Source organism: Protopterus annectens, chromosome 5.part1 (assembly GCF_019279795.1).
Source record: "Protopterus annectens isolate FY-2018-M chromosome 5.part1, PAN1.0, whole genome shotgun sequence".
NCBI lineage: Eukaryota > Metazoa > Chordata > Ceratodontiformes > Protopteridae > Protopterus > Protopterus annectens.
The window spans coordinates 764789054-764805826 of NC_056736.1; positions in this window are offsets into that span (position 1 = coordinate 764789054).

The following is a 16773-nucleotide window of genomic DNA, read 5'->3' on the forward strand; positions in this document are numbered from 1 at the left end:
GAACACAGGTTGATAGCAATCTGAACTTTGACCACCAAATTTCCACAGTGGTAAGGAAAGCCTTCTATGTAGAGTACCTCATAAGCAAGGGCATAGTACTTGACCATCTTCAGACCTCTAATAGAGTATAATACACACTTTTGCATGTACCTCACCAGACACCTGCAGCAGCTGGAGAGACCTCAGAGGTTTCTCACTAAGAAAATATTGGTACTCCAAACCATGATCTAAGTGGACAGGCTAAAAGCCCTGTCACTTTACTCTGTTATCTTGTAGGCTACCGAGAGGCGACTTGTGCCTGGCCTGTAGGGCAATCTCAGACCCTGCTCTAACAGAAATGCTGCACATTCGCAAGTCAAATGGTAAAAGAGTCACTCGCTCTAGGGATCTCAAGCTTGCCTGTGACATTAACAGAACATGCTGGAAAGACAGATATGTCTCCCAGAGACTGACACTTCTCTGAAATAGGCTTTCTATTCATGTAAAACAGAGTTCCTCACTGAAACTAGTCAAGCACAACCTAGATAATTGGATGGGAGACCACAAATTCACCCCTGGGGTGGCACCCTTGTCCCTCATGTACAGGGGTAGCTGGTGTTGATCACAGACTCTCGATTCATAAATGCGTTCTATGAACTACTCAAAAAAACAAATGGGGATACTTGAGATTAACATGGTTAGGCTTGTAAAGGCTGTAGAGCCAGTAGCCTAGTAACATCCAATGAACCTATGAACCTTTAAAAAGTTATTTTATGTTAGCTGGATTATATGGAATGAAAGAATAAAATAATTATGTTTAACAGTAAATTAATTTTTGTAACAATAGTAAGTAAAATCAGATGGTGGTTATGGAAAAAACAGTGGGGGGGGGGGTCTAACAGGGATGAAAATTTAGTATGATTGTATAAACAAATTTGTTTGTGTGTGTGTATATATATATATATATTAGATATATATATATATATATATATATATATATATATAGATATATTTGGGTCTACTTCAGACCATTGAAACCTTAGATCATTGAATCACACTTGACTGAGATGAATTCAGTGAAACCGGATATCATCGAAACCTGAAATCATCGAATTTGTGTTCCTTGAATTGCAGGCATGTCCTGTTTCTCTGTAGCAGCACTATGAAACAGATCGGAGATGCTGCACATGTATATCTCACTGGGTGGCTCTCAGGCAGATGTGGGCATGCCGTGGGTGTTTTCCCTCATCTACAGTGTAGTGCAGTCTCGGAGTTGGTATACTTAATTTGCAGGTGGTGTGGGGGGTGCAGGGGGCCACAGTCCAAATGTAGAATAGGATAGCTTGGGTTTCTGGTGTTTGGGGCAGTGGGTATGGTGTAAGTGGATTTTGTGTACTCTTCTTTTATAGTCCGGGGTTGTTTTTAATGATGTGAGTTTCGATTTTTACCATTTTTGATTATATCCGGTTTCAATGAATTGGTATTGATGAATTGCGATTCAATGATCTGGAGTTTTGAGGGTCTGAAGTAAACCATATACACATATTTATTCTTACACTTGTAATTATTTGTAAATAAGTAAATATTTTGTTAATAAGAGTTATTTTTGTATATACTCAAAGGATCCCTACTCTTTCCGATAGGTGCTGCGGGATCTTTTACATCCAGTTGAGATACCACCAACTGAAGCAGATGGGGCCTCAGTTTAACATCTCATTTGAAGGATGACAAACTCAGGAGTGCAGTGACCCCCCCTATGCTGTACTATAGTGTCAACAGTCAATCTACCTGGGGTGGGAAAAGAACCTACAACCTTTTCCCCAAAGACAAGGGTGAAACCTATAGGACCAGTTTATATTGCAATTTAACCAGAACCCTGTGGTAATTCCGCTATTCTTGCGTTCTTGTTAGGACAAGATTTGCAAGATAGATGGTGAATAAGAGAAGAGAGAGGAGAAGGAAAGAAATGTAATGAAATTCTAAGTATGGAATGAGAGAACTTTACTAAAGGGAAAGGGATTGTTAGAAGAAGTTTTGTAAATGACTTGGATAAGCAAGTGTTAGAGTAGAATTATGGATGATGCTGACTTTAAGAACAAGAAGAAATGTAAGTAATCAGCTGGTATTGCTTTTTTTGCTAGTAAAGTCAACCTTTTTTGTCAGAGAAAGAAGATGATACGAAGGGACAGTTCAGCAAGTGAGTTGTGCAGGACACGGTCAGTTTGTAACTGGAGTGAAAAGACTGGAGGAAGCACCTGGCCAACAGATTCATTTGTATACTACTCTCATGACAGACAAAAGAATATCAATGGAGGAATTCTATTGAAAATTACAGTTCTAAAAAAACAAAACAAAACAATATTGATAAGACATGTAAACTGGCCAGTCTTTTAATAAAGTAGACATTTTGGACTATATTATACAGCCATTAACATTTAATTTGCACATATAAGATCAAGAGCTTATTTGTTTATTTGCTATTTGATGACAGGATAGGATGGCTGGTGAGGTGACGCTTTTCAGCCATGACTTGGGCTTATGGAAACAATTGGAATATAGTTAAGTGCAGCATTAATGATGCAAATAAACATATCAAATCGCACAAGATAAACAACCAACAAAAATGTGCACAAAAACAATGCAACTATGCAAACTTTACTGCCATGTCAATTGTAAGGTTTCTCTATTATTTCTTCTCTAATTGCAATGGGATAAACCTAAGCTACACATGTAGAACATATGGATCCCTATCAGTTTATCAAAGTTTCAAAACTTCAAAGACCACATGACCAAGACCATATGTTCGAAGTTTTGAAACTTCAAAATAAAAATAAAAAACACTAAAATAAAATAAACAACTTACCTTTACATTTTTGCAAGGGTTAGCTCCCCTGCACTCCCACACACCCCCTGCTAATTAAGTATGCCAACATTGAGATAGCACTACAGTGAGGAAAATGGCAAATCTCAAGTTCCTCGTGTACAGTAATCTCAATACAAAGTGTTCGAAGTTTCAAAACTTCGAACATATGGTCTTGGTCGTGTGGTCTTCAAAATTTCAAAACTTCGATAAACAGATAGGGATCCAGTACATATGCATATAGTATAGCTACCAGTAGTTGAGACATGTAGTGCACAAACATATAGTCCAGTTAACGGGAACTGAGACATGTAGTGCATGCACATATAGTACAGCTACTAGGAACTGAAACACATATTGCATGCACATACAATGCAGCTACCAGGAACTGAGACATGTAATGCATGCACATATGGTATAGCTACCAAGAAAGGAGACACATAGTACATGCACAAATGGTAGAGTTACCAGGAAAGGGAACATGAAGTGCATGCACCTATAGTACAGCTACCGGGAACTGAGACACATAGTGCATGCGTATATGGTAGAGCTACAGGGAACCGAGACATGGAGTGCATGCATATACAATACAGCTACCAAGAAATGAGACATGTAATGCATGCACATATGTTACTGCTACCAGGAACTGAGACACGTAGTACATGCAAGTATAGTAGAGCTACTGGGAGCTGAGACAAGTAGTGCATGCACATACAGTACAGCCTCCAGGAATTGAGACACATAGTGCATGCATATATGGTACAGCTACCAGGAACTGAGACAAGTAGCACATGTATATATGGTAGAGCTACCGGGAACTGAGACATGTAGTGCACATATATGCAATCAAACTATCAGGAATTGAGAGATTTAGTGCATATACATATGGCAGAGCTACCAGGAACTGAGATGCATAGTGTAGGCACAAATAGTATAACTACTGGGAACTGAGACATGTAGTACATATACATAAAGTAAACCTACAGGGAATTCAGAGATGTAGTGCATATACATATGGTAGAGCTATAGGGAAATGAGACATATAGTGCATGTACATATGGTAGAGGTCTGGGGAACTGAGACATGTATTGCATATACATATGGTAGGGCTACGGAGAAGTCAGAGATATAGTGCACATACATATGGTAGAGCTATAAGAAAATGAGACATGTAGTGCATCTACATATAGCAGAGCTACAGGGAACTGAGACATGTAGTGCATGAACATATGGTAGAGCTATGGAGAACTGAGACATGTAGTGCATGAACATATGGTAGAGCTATGGAAAACTGAGACATGTAGTGCATATACATATGGCAGAGCTACCAGGAACTGAGACACGTAGTGAATGCACAAATAGTATAACTACTGGGAACTGAGACATGCAGTGCGTGCACATATAGTACAGCTACCGGGAATTGAGGCACATAGTGCATGCACATACAATACAGCTACCAAGAACAGAGACACATAGTGCGTGCATACATTGTAGAGGTACCAGGAAATTAGACATGTAGTGTATATACATAAAACAGAGCTATGGGAAGCTAGGAAATGTAGTGCATATACATATGGTAGAGCTGTGGGGAACTAAGACATGTATTGTATATACATATGGTAGGGCTATGGGGAAGTCAGAGATGTAGTATATATACATATAGTATAGCCAGCGGATTACTCAGACATGTAATGCATATACATCTAGTATAGGCACTGGGAACACAGGCATGTATTACATATACATACAGTACATAGGTTTTAACATCTCATTTGATAGACAGCAGACTCAGGAATGCACAGCCCCTATATTGCACTGAAGTGTCATTACTGAGAAAATTATCAGAGATCTTGGTGTGGGAATAAATCCACAGTTTTCTGGATTTTTAGCATAAGAGATGAGTGTGCCATCTGTTTAGTTACTAGGGGGACTAGTATTATGTTGTTAAGGAAAACATTGCCTTCTGTACATTTTAGCAAAGAGACAAATCAGTCAGTTATGTTCTGAACTCTCCACATTAGAAGCCTGTGATGTAATGTGACCCACATCCTGCAAGCAGTGTTGTGCAGATTTATTATCTAATCACAATAAGGTTTGGATGCAAGCAAATAATTAGTGGGACAAAATTGTGCTGACAAGTATAACAGCTACAAGATAGTCATAACGTGTTGATGTTGTTACAGGACGGGTAGAAAACAGAGATGGGGTTGCTGTATTAGCTATGCTGGGGTGGGGGTGGAGTGGAAGTGAATTGTTTCATGAGAAACTTGAAAATGAGGGATGCATAAGGTTATGGAGAAACAAATAGTGGCATAATGCCAAAGACACCTCCCTTCATGCATAGACCAGAAGGTGCTAGAAAGGAAGCTGAAGTGTCCACGCATACAGAAATAATAACACAGTCTTTTATACATTCGCAAACGTGGCAGCATGGAGATGTTAAGTGAATGAGGCCTGTGTGCCATTAAGGAAGTGTGGTGAGTAGGCTAACACAAATGTCTCTCCTGGTACTGCTGCATTCATGTTTTCATGCACGCCAAGCATTCCAGATTCCTGTGACTCAGTACACACGGATGCCTCCATTAATGCATTCCAACGCTATACCATGTCCAGTGTGAAGTACCGCTTTTTGAAATGACCTTCCTTTCAGATATACCCTTCCTTTATCTCATCGCATTCCTCTCCAGCTGCACTCCTACCCTGATCAGTAGTGAGTGACTATGGCTCATGTCATCCTTTCTCATCACGTTCCTCTCCAGCTGCACTCCTACCCTGATCAGTAGTGAGTGACTATGGCTCATGTCATCCTTTCTCATCGCGTTCCTCTCCAGCTGCACTCCTACCCTGATCAGTAGTGAGTGACCATGGCTTATGTCTTCCTTCTTGTCCTTTTCGGTTTTGCTGTGTACAGGCTAATCTCTCTGAAGCCTTCCACATACTCCTATAGTTTTACCTCATAACCATTTATGTACAACTTCACTGCACTGTATATATTGGCTTAATCTCCATTTCTGCATGGCGCTATTTAAACCTGACACCATCCCCCTGATGTGTCCTTATGGGTATCCTTTAGAGAAAGATGATGGCCTACACATCCCTGGACCTACTGTTGTAGGAGTACACCCCACTGCCCTATCAGTTCTTGTCACCTGTCTCAGACATTGAGGATATCTCACGGGCAAGAGAAGCATGCTTAGTACAAGGTCAGGAGCTAAGACGTAAACATTTCAATTGACAGCAGGCTGCTAGGCCACTAGATATGATGTCTCCTTAGGCAATGATCTGCTTCTACTCCCTGAATGTGTAACAAAGACCTGATGTAAGATGGTGAGGTCCATTTCAGAGTGCTGGGCTAGTGATAATTTAAAATGCTTTTGATGTTGAATATAAAAACTGGGATGTGACTGTCATTCTGCATTAAGAAATTTGAAAGGCTCTGATGCGTTTTGTTCCATTCACTTATTTGTAGTTCTGTAAGGAAAGAACACAAACATATGTAAGTACTTTCAAATTATAGTGCAGGTAGGTCATAACCTGCAGCCCGGTATGGAGATATTTCTGTTTTTCTGAGTTCCAGCTAACAGAGATACATTTTTGAAGAAAAATACTGTTACTGAGAAAATTAAGGTAATGTCAGAACAGATTAAATGAGTACTCAGGAGGATTTGACCCAGGAAAATATAAAAGATGAAAGCTAATAGTATAACAATCAATTTATTGAACAATATATTACCTGATGCCATAATTCAATCATACTCAGTAAGGCTACTAGATATGAACAAACTGCTTCAGTGTAATCCTGTGTTTAATCCCATTTCTCTATGACTGAACAAATCATTTAATCAGTCCACACTCCAGAAGTGAGTCTCTAAAAGATCTGTGTTCTATCCTGTTCACAAATATAGACAAGATTTTAACAGGCATCACATACAAATCGTACCATGCTGAACTCTGGTGCCTCCAGTACTTTAACTGAGCTAAAACAATGATATATTAGAAGAACATGACCAATGTTGTACTTTAAATAATAATTTTGCTCCACATTATTTTAGCTGCAATTTCTTCTAAAGCTAATTCCAATAGTTCATCTTGGTAATTTCTTATTAAAGAAAAATAATATTTCAAAGGGCATTGATCATAACATCAGTTTTAACAAGTTTAGCTGTGTTGAAACTTTACTGACTTTACATAACAATGGCCCACAGCATAGTCCATGCTGACAGAACTCTCATATTAAGATGAATGTTACTACTTAATAATCTATCAGCTTTTTGATAAAAGCATATCAATCACTCAGCCTATTTTCTAGTTGTGTGCTTAAACATGCTGGCCTTTTCTGAAGTACCTCAGTGATTTATTTGTTCCTTTAGGGTGCTTCACTCAAAAGCAATGCAATGTATCTGCACTTCTCTCCGTTCCCGGACTGTACTGCACTTGAAAGTGCAGTTACTACACCAAACCACATACCATTACTCACGATCCTAGCTAGAAAACATGTGCTGCCCCTGTATGCATTGAGTTGCTAATCCTCATAAATTCTGTAGTACAGTTTAGAGCCTTATGTAATAATTAATACATGTCTGGCTATTATTTTTTGACATTTGTGACCCTTAGTCTGTGTCGATCATTTTAGGTTCAATGTTAGATCCACAGCCTCTCCACTCAAACACTAATTTGTGGCTGCACTTGAAAAATGCATAATTAGGTAAAGCATGTAATATTCTTTGCTTTTCGTTTCTGAGACTAAGGTTATTTATTTTTATTTATTTATTGACATTTGTTAACTTGGTTTGTCTAACTGGGTTTGTGGCCCATTTTCAGTGGAGACCCGAGGAGAAAAGCTCCAGTAATACATTTTAAATAAGTACAATTTTAAACAATATTGATATAATAGCAGTTATAGCAAAATGATTCACATATGTTGGGTTACATGCATAAAGTTAAAGTTGCATTAAAAAGAAGCTAAGTAACAATTTTACATTGATATAGTTCAACAGGTCAACAATAAACATTTTTTGTTTGTATAAAATTGTGCAAATGCATAGTAGACACATTGGAGAGAGAGGTGTAATGAGGTACTAAGTATGGTCCTTTTGAGGGTACATAAACGTAAGGAAGACTAGGTAGGGTCATGGCAAGGGCAGGTTCTGGAATTGAGAAATAAGCATTTAGTTCATTTTTAAAGTTTGAGGTGTGGGAGATTGAATGTAAGTCAAGGGGAAGTTTGTTCCAAGCATGGGCAAGGGAGTGTTTGTAGAGTAGTTTGCCTACTGACCTTTTTGGGTGGTAGATTTCAAGTAATTGTTGGTTAGAAGTACGGATGGTCCGGGATGGGATGTAGATGGAGACTAAGGAAGATAGAGATGGACAGAAGGAGGGTTTATAAAGAATAGAGTGTAGCATATGAAATTGATAAGATAGCAGAAACTGGGGAAGTTCAAGCCATTGAAGAGAGTTTAAAGAAATGCAGTGGTGTGAGTTGTATGGGGAGTTAGTAATGAATCTCGCTATTTTATGGTAAGTCTGCTGCGGTTTGTTTAGAGTGGAGGCCTGGATATTGGTAAGAACTGGGGTGGCATATAAGAGGGAGGGGAGGAGAAGTGCCTGGCCCAGGGTAAGTCTAGATTCAGGGGTTAGGAATTTTTTGTTCCGCTATAGCAGACCTAGTTTCTGTTTTTTTTTTTATACATTGGAGTATGTGTAGGTTGAACTTGAGTTCATCATCGATAATGACCCCTAGGAGTTTTGTGTGGGTGTCAGGTTGGATGTTTGTATTGTTAAAAGATGTAATAAAAAAGGAGGTTTTGTGAGGAGAAAGAGAACGGGGAAGGAAAAGTAGGAGTTTGGTCTTTTTAGGATTTAGGATCAATAGGTTGTGACAGAGCCATTGTTCAGTGGATAGTAGGGCCTGTTGGGTCAGGGAGTGTAGTTCAGGAATGTTATTTGAGATGGATATAAGTGTGGCGTCGTCAGCATACTGAATAAGGGAGGATGCTTTGCATGAGGTGTAAAGATCATTGGTGAAGATGTTAAACAAAAGGGGTCCCAAGATGGAGCCTTGGGGAACACCAGTGGAGATGGGAAGGAAAGGTGAGGAGGATGAGAGCCATTTGACAGATTGTTCCCTGCCAGATAGGTAACTATTAAACCAGGCAAGTGCAAAGGGGGATAGGTGGAGATTTGCGAGTTTGGATAGTAGTAGAGGATGAGAGACATTATTGAAGACTTTGGAGAGATCTAGGAAGAGACAGGAAATGAGTTTATTGTTGTCTTGGGCCTCTGCAATGATATGAGTGAAGGAGAGTAGGGCAGTGGAGGTGCTGTGGTGAGGACGAAATCCATGTTGGGTAGGGGTAAGTAAGTGGTGTGTGAGGAGGTGATTGAGAAGCTGTGAGTGAATACATTTTTCTAATATCTTGGAGAGGGGGGACAGAATGGCAGTGGGTCGTTAGTTTGAGGGGTCAGTGGAGTTTTCACCTTTATGAAGAGGGATAGTGAAGAAAGAATTATTGAAAATAACATTAGGGAGAGAGAGAGAGAGAGCTAATTTTGAATATGTAACTGTCTTCCAGGCTGCAACAAATTCCCTAGAACACTCCAGGCGAGGTTTAATGTGGTCCTACATAAATTCAGTTTACAATGCCCCACAGTGGAACAGTTTAAATGGCTGATTAAATGCTCTTGAACATCTTCAATTTTTCGAGCTGCCTTCAAAATAATCACACAGTATTCGAAAACATCGTATTTAGAGCCCTCCTGCTTTTGTTTGCATGCTGTAGTTTTGCACATTTATTCACAGTGTCTGAGCACCCAATGTATACCTATTAATGAGCAGAGAGACATTATGATGATGGAACCTTTAAATAAAAAAAAAAATACAAAATGTGCTCTATTTTTATTTGAAGAAAAACATAGTTAGGATAGCCATTACCTTTAACTTCACATAGGTTTTCTCTGTATTGATATACAGTTCTAGCAGTAAATAAAAATGCAGTCATTCTGCTCTGCCATGTCTGTTTCTTGTGTAACACCCTCCCTTCTCCGACGTCTTTATCACCACCCGTTTGATTAGTTTTGTCTCTAATAAAAGAGACGTCCTTATTTTTAAATCTTGCTCTTCCTATCACTGCTTTAAAATCTATTCTTCTCCTCCTGTGTCCTTCACTTTTTTTATTCTTTTTGTTTGTAATTTCAACACGTGTTGAGGGTTTCTAATACCATGACAAAAATGGACCACATTCCTGAGTTACGGTATGAATAAAATTTACAAAATTAATATTGTTTTGATCTCTTATGTTTGCCAAGAATACTCTTTTCAGCATCTGCAATATACTCTGACCTACCTCCTTCTGCAGTTCATATGGAATTACCCACATTGCTAGCATGTTTAAATATGCTGGAAGTTTCGTCATATTAGTCCTGGTGTTCCTACTACTGTTGGAAGTATCTGTGAGTCCTTATTCCATAGTGTTCTGTTTTGTTCTTGCATATTTTGGTACTTTATGACTTTATATCACTCAGTACACGGGACATTATAATCACTAGGTGTGGAAATTTCAGTGTTTAATGTTATTTTTGTCCTTTTGGCTTTGACCTAAATCTGGTTTGCTTATTTCTATTTTCAAAACTGTTGGTAGTAAATTACCCCATGTGATCAGAACTTTTCATTTTCAATAATTCTTTGTTGTTTATGTTCCCAGTAATCCTCATCTACTTGTATATTGTAGTCTTTGCACAATTCCCAGTGCTGCAGTTTCACCACGTTACTGTGCCTTTCAGTATACAGTATGTTAATATTGATTGTCTCACTGCGTTATTGTGCCTTTCGGTATACAGTATATTAATACTGATGGTCGCACCACGTTATTGTGCCTTTTGGTATCATCATCAGCCCCCCCCCCCTTTTTCCCATTTTTCTACATGGGGTCAGGGTATTGTGTTAACTGTCGCCAACTCTTTTGATTTAGTGCCACACTCCTGCCTTCTTCAACACTCATGCCTGATTGTGGCAGATCTTCTTTCACACAATCCATCCACCTCTTTGCTGGACTTCCTCGCTTCCTTTTACCTTCTTCTCGTCTGTCCCAAATCTTCCTCACCAGATTTTCTTCTGCTTTTTTACGCATGTGCCCAAACCCCCATAATCTGTTCTCTTTGATCTTTTCTGCAATTAGAGCTACTTTGGCTTCTGCTCTTATGTCCTCATTCCTTCGTCTGTCCCACAGTGTGCATCTTACCACCCTTCTCAGGCACTTCATTTCCATCACCCCTAGCTTCTTCAAATGTTCTGCCTCTACTGCCCAGGTTTCTGTACCATACAGTAGTACAGGTTGCACCACTGCCTTGTACACCTTGCTTTCAGCTCCTTTGGCATTCTTCAGTCATAGACTACACCTGATACTCTATGCCAGTTGGCTGCAGCCCCTCTCATTCTAGCTTTGACCTCTTCATTCTGACTACCCTTCTCCTCAACCACTCCTCCCAGATACTTGAAGCTATTTACCTGTTCCACCATCTTTCCTTCTATCTCTATTCCCAGCTTGTTCTGATCTCCCCAATTTGCTGCCATTACCACCGTCTTATCTATGCTTAGTTTCATCCCATGTGCCTTCAGATTTGCATTCCATTCTCCTATCCTTTGCTGAAGTTCTAGATCAGAGTCTGCCTGTACTGCCACATCATCTGCATACAGCAGCTTATCTGTCCCCTCCAACCTGTTTGCTAATGTAGTCATCACCAGTATGAACTGTAGTGGGCTCAGAGCTGAACCCTGATGTACACCCACTCCCACTGGGAACCCCTCTGCGAGGCCGAACTTTGTTCGTACTTGAGTCACTGGGTCCTTGTACATAGCCTGCACTAATTCTACCAATGTTTCTGGGACTTTAAACCACTGCAGTACTACCCAGATTAGCTTGCTTGGGACCTTGTATATGCTTTCTCCAAGTCTAGGAATGCCCAGTTGGACTGTGTCCTCATTTCTAGCTTCTTCTCAAGTATCTGTCTCAGTGCAAACATTGGGTCAGTTGTGTTGCATACTGATCTGAATCCAAACTGTTCATCTCCCATCTTACATTCTACTACTCTGCGTATCCGTTTATCAATCACTCTCTCCAGAAATTTCATGCAGTGTGCTAAGAGTTTGATCCCTCTGTACTGCTCACAGTTGTGGATGTCTCCTTTGTTCTTGTACACCGGCACAAGTATTCTTATTCTCCAGTCATCTGGGATACGCCTTCTCTCCACCCTGCTATGAGTACCCTCAGGAGCCATTTCTCCCCTATCTCACCCAGCATCTTTATCATATCTGCTGTGACCTCATCTGAGTCTGCTGCTTTCCCTGACTTCATCTTCCTTAGTGCTGTTCTTACTTCTTCTAAGGTGGACTCCACTTCTTCTCTCATTGTAGGCTGTTTCTGGGGCAGTACAGCTTCTGTGGGGTTTTCTTCATTCAGAGGCTACTGGAAATACTCCTTCCATCTGCCTTTGATATCCTGTGGACTGGTGATCAGGTTGTTGCTGGCATCCCTTATGAAGGGTGTCTGACTATCTTCTTTATCTTTATGTATTTGCCTTGCAACGTGATATAGTTTCTTTGTGCCCCTTATTGAGTTACTTTCCAGAAGTTGGTACAGTCCCTCCGATGCCCTATTATTTGCTATTGCAACCTCTTTCTTAGCTTCTTTGTTAACCAACCAGTAGTCCTTCCTAGCCCGGTCAGTCTTTTCTGTCTCCCACTTCTACCTCCACTCCTCCTTTCTTTTGATGACTTCCTGGACTTCTGCATTCCACCACCAGCTTTCCTTATGTACCTTACTTCCATACCTGGCTCGGCCACATTCATTTTCTGTAGTCCTAACAAATGCTGTTTTTAGGCGCTGCCATTCTTGTTCAACTCCACCTATTTCCTCCTCTTCTTGGGGTGCTGGAGCCCTGAGTAATTCCTTGAACTGCTGCACTTTCTCTCCAGTCAACTTCCAGGTCATCAGCCTGGTCTCTGTTGACCTTAGAGCCTTCTCTGACCACTGCTTGCAGCTGATTGTGGCAACTAATGGTTTATGCTGTGGGCCAACTGTTTCACTGGGGATGACTTTGCAATCATGGATTCTACCCCAGTCCTTTTTCCTTACTAGGAGGATGTATGTGATCTTGTGACTGCCTCTCTTTCTGAATCATGTGTTGGCTACTATCAAGCCATTTGCCAGAATGTCTAGAATGGATTCTCCTTCTTTATTCCTGTTACCCCACTGATGTGCACCCAGGCAGTCTTCATATCAGGGGCGGTTCGTGGCATTGGGCTGCCGGACTGCAGCCCCCTCAGCTAGACAGCTGAGTACTTAGTTTATTTTTTTTTTTATGTAAAAAAAAAAAAAAAAATGAAATCTGTTTTTATACTTTAAATTTCGAGTCCGCGACTCGAAATTACGTGCATGTGCATTGCGCGCTTCTATCGCAACAGCGTTTTTTTTTTTTTTTAATTCTTGCTGCAATGTTTTCATTGCAGCCCGGAGGAGCAAAGAAGGCATCATTGTGATGCCCAGAACTCCCCAGAAGTCTATGCGGTTGAGACACAAACCGCATAGACATGGAAGGAGCTCGGACTGCGACGTCCGCAGGCACGTCATGACGTGTTTGCTGGGCAAATGCTGCTGATTGGTTGTCGCTCTCTTCCCGGGCTTTATGTGCTGGGAAAAGTGCGAGAATCAGTCAGTTCAGTTAGCTGCTTCGAGCTTCAGCTTTCAGTTGCTTTGTATTGTTTGTTTAGTTTAAAGTTTAGTTTCATGATCTTTTTACTTTTTTTTTTTGGATTTATTTGGGAATCGGTCAGTCGGATCATTTTACGTTTTTTTGGGTGGATTTATTTTCTGCAGCGTGTGCGGTGTGCCTACTCCTAGAAGAACAGAAGAAAAAGAAGAAAGAAGAAGAAAGAAGAAAAGTTTTAAAGTACAGAGTGAACGAACTTGAAGGTGCAGATTCAGAATTAAGTAAGTAAATGTTAGCCATAGCCTTCACATCAAAACTTTTTCTTTTGTTTTATCTATTTGGCAACTTCTTAGATCAAGTAACCCTTGCTTAGAGAATTCATTGTGTAAATATTAATGCAAAATTGTAGTTAAGTACAGGGAAAGGTCGTATTTGTATGCAATGATCATTTGTAAGCACAGTTCGTGCACCCACCTCTGAAAACTGCTTGGATTCCATGCTTCTAAATAAAGGCTGGTTGTATAATGTGATTACATTCTTACATCCCAAGTTATTCGTTTGAAAGGGTTGAGAGCTGTATTTGGGTGCATGAAGTACACTTTCTTTTTCGGGTTTCTGTATTCTTCAAGTAGGATCATGGACAAAGTGGCGTTTTTGCTGCTGGTCCTTTTAACTGAGGAGTGTATGGAGAGTACTGCTGAATCCTGCAGAGGAACTCAGTGCCACATGTCTGAAAACCAAGAGCCGAGACAATGCCGTGGAGCTGACTGCTCCAGCAAGAGGCAGGACACCTTTGTAAGTTGTTACCACCAGTCAGGGAAAGTTTATTCCAAACTCTCAGCATCAAAGCCAACATGCTTCCAGCACGGGCTACAATGCAAGGTCTAGTACTGATTTAAAAGGTGCAGGGCACCCACTGTCTGGAAACAGCAATCAAAGTTTCTGATGTGGACGGCATAGGGGCTTGTGCTGGAGGTGACTGCTATAGTAAGCAGTTTAATACCACAAATGATTGCAGGGGTGTTGAATGCAGATTTCCTTTCAGAATTCGTCTAAACCCAGACCTAAATCACAAGCTACTTTCTGGAGTACACAGACAGTTTTTTTTTTGATTGCCTTAGCTTTCATTTTGCCTACTGTTGAGGGCCATAACACTACAAGAAGTCTCTGAAACCAAATGATGGTTTGTACTGTACAACAATAAATTCAATGGGTCTTATGTTCTTATTCTTGTAATTAGGATATTTATTTGTTGTTCTTTTCAAAATCTCTGTACATCTGATACCAATGCAGGTTTGCTAAATGACCGCCAATCAATGTATTCTGCACATCTCACTTCTTTATTCAGCTGCTGACTGCTGTAAGTTCAAATGTCTTTTCAAGCCTCCATTTCTCATCCGCAGATGCTCAGATAGATGGACACATAGGATGCTATCAAATAGAGACAGAGGGGAGTGGGGATATGTGCCACAGTGACTGAGCATCTAGTATCAACATATTGCAGCTGCATTTAAATGGTACTGTCTGTGTGCCAGGTCTAATCGTTATAATTAAAAAAAAAAAATTACAGCATGCAACAATACAGAATGGTGAGTGTCATCATTACGTGTGAACCCAAATAGAATATGCAAGGGTTGTAAAGATTTAAATAAAACAAATGCACATGTACAGGTACACAAACACGCACATGCACACACTATATACAGTGTGCAGAAAAATAAATGAAGCGCTTATCTTAATTATTTTTGGACTTTTGATGTGTACGGGTACTGTACTTTAGCTCAACTACTGAACTTGTTTTCTTGTCTATTGCTTTAGCATACTTGCCTTATAAAGAAATCTCTCTCTCTCTATCTATATCTATATCTATATATATAAATATATATATATATATATATATATATATATATATATATATATATATACACTGTAAAAAAGGTACTTATGATGCAAACTGTAAACTAACAACTTATATTTGTGATGCATTGTCTACTGATGTGGAACTGGTCAGAACTCTGCAGTCACTCTTTAGGTGGATAATGTCTCCAAGGATGAAGCTGCCACTCATCACATATACTCACCGATAATCAAGTTCAAAGTAATTTATTTTGAGAAGAAAATATAATTACTTCCAGAGGCAATCTTGGAAGAAATGATGGTTTGCATTAATAGTGTCCTTAAGGCTTTTTTCCCATTTACCACTCTGTTCTAAGCTAAGAGAACTTCTCTACCTACAGATGTGACAGTCCCCTTTTGATACTGCCACCAGATGCTTTTTTTATGTCAGCATTTGGCTTTTTTTTTGAAGATTTTCAATACTTGTTTTCATACTATCATTATGAATAGATTTTTGCTTCTTATTTTTGGTTTGTTCCTCATAAAATTTGTGGCAAATCATTTAGGAATTAAGTCACTAAATAATGGCACACTGAGTTTCAGACTTCATAACCAATGCATGCTAAAGTAAGACTTGTTGTTCTATCAACTGTCTCAATTTATACAAGAGCAATTTTTAGTGCTGTTTATATGTTCCTCCAGTATATTTGGCCTTGTCCAGATTTATTGCATTAACAGGTTGAGAGGTACATGCAAATAAATTGGTTTATAGAATTAGGCATAGCCAAACCTCTCAACTGTCCCTGATTTTGGCTCAAAATGTTGCTCTTCCCCCTAATAATCCCTCCGCAAAATAGCAACTTTGGAAGAAAACATGGAGGGTTTACAATTAAGAAATAACTGTAATCATAGTTATAGATTACTTTTATTTCAGAAATGCATGTAGATTCTTTTATTTTGTCAGCTGCTCAAGTTAGCAGTACTAATATTAAAGTGTCCCTTCTTTGACAGGTTCCCAGCTGTATTGTGTGGCTATTTTATATTTTTACATCACATTTTTGGTCCATTTATCATAAAATTGTGTTTTTTTGGCAAATTAGTGACAAATCATTAAAGTCTGAAGTTAGAAAATAATGACAGACATTTGAGTTTTAGATTTCATAACATTCAGAAAATTCATACTAATGCAAGACCTATTCTATTATCTTTCTAAGTTTATAAGAGCAATATTTTTAAAAATTGTCCTTGCTTTTGGGCCTTTGTCCCACTTCTTTGTATGGCTTTGTCCAGATTTCTTGCTCTGAGGTTGAGAGGTATGACAAATGTGTCAGGGTCATCACAGTCAGCCAGAGACATTTCAAATTGTAACATACTTGTTGCACCCCACTCCCCTA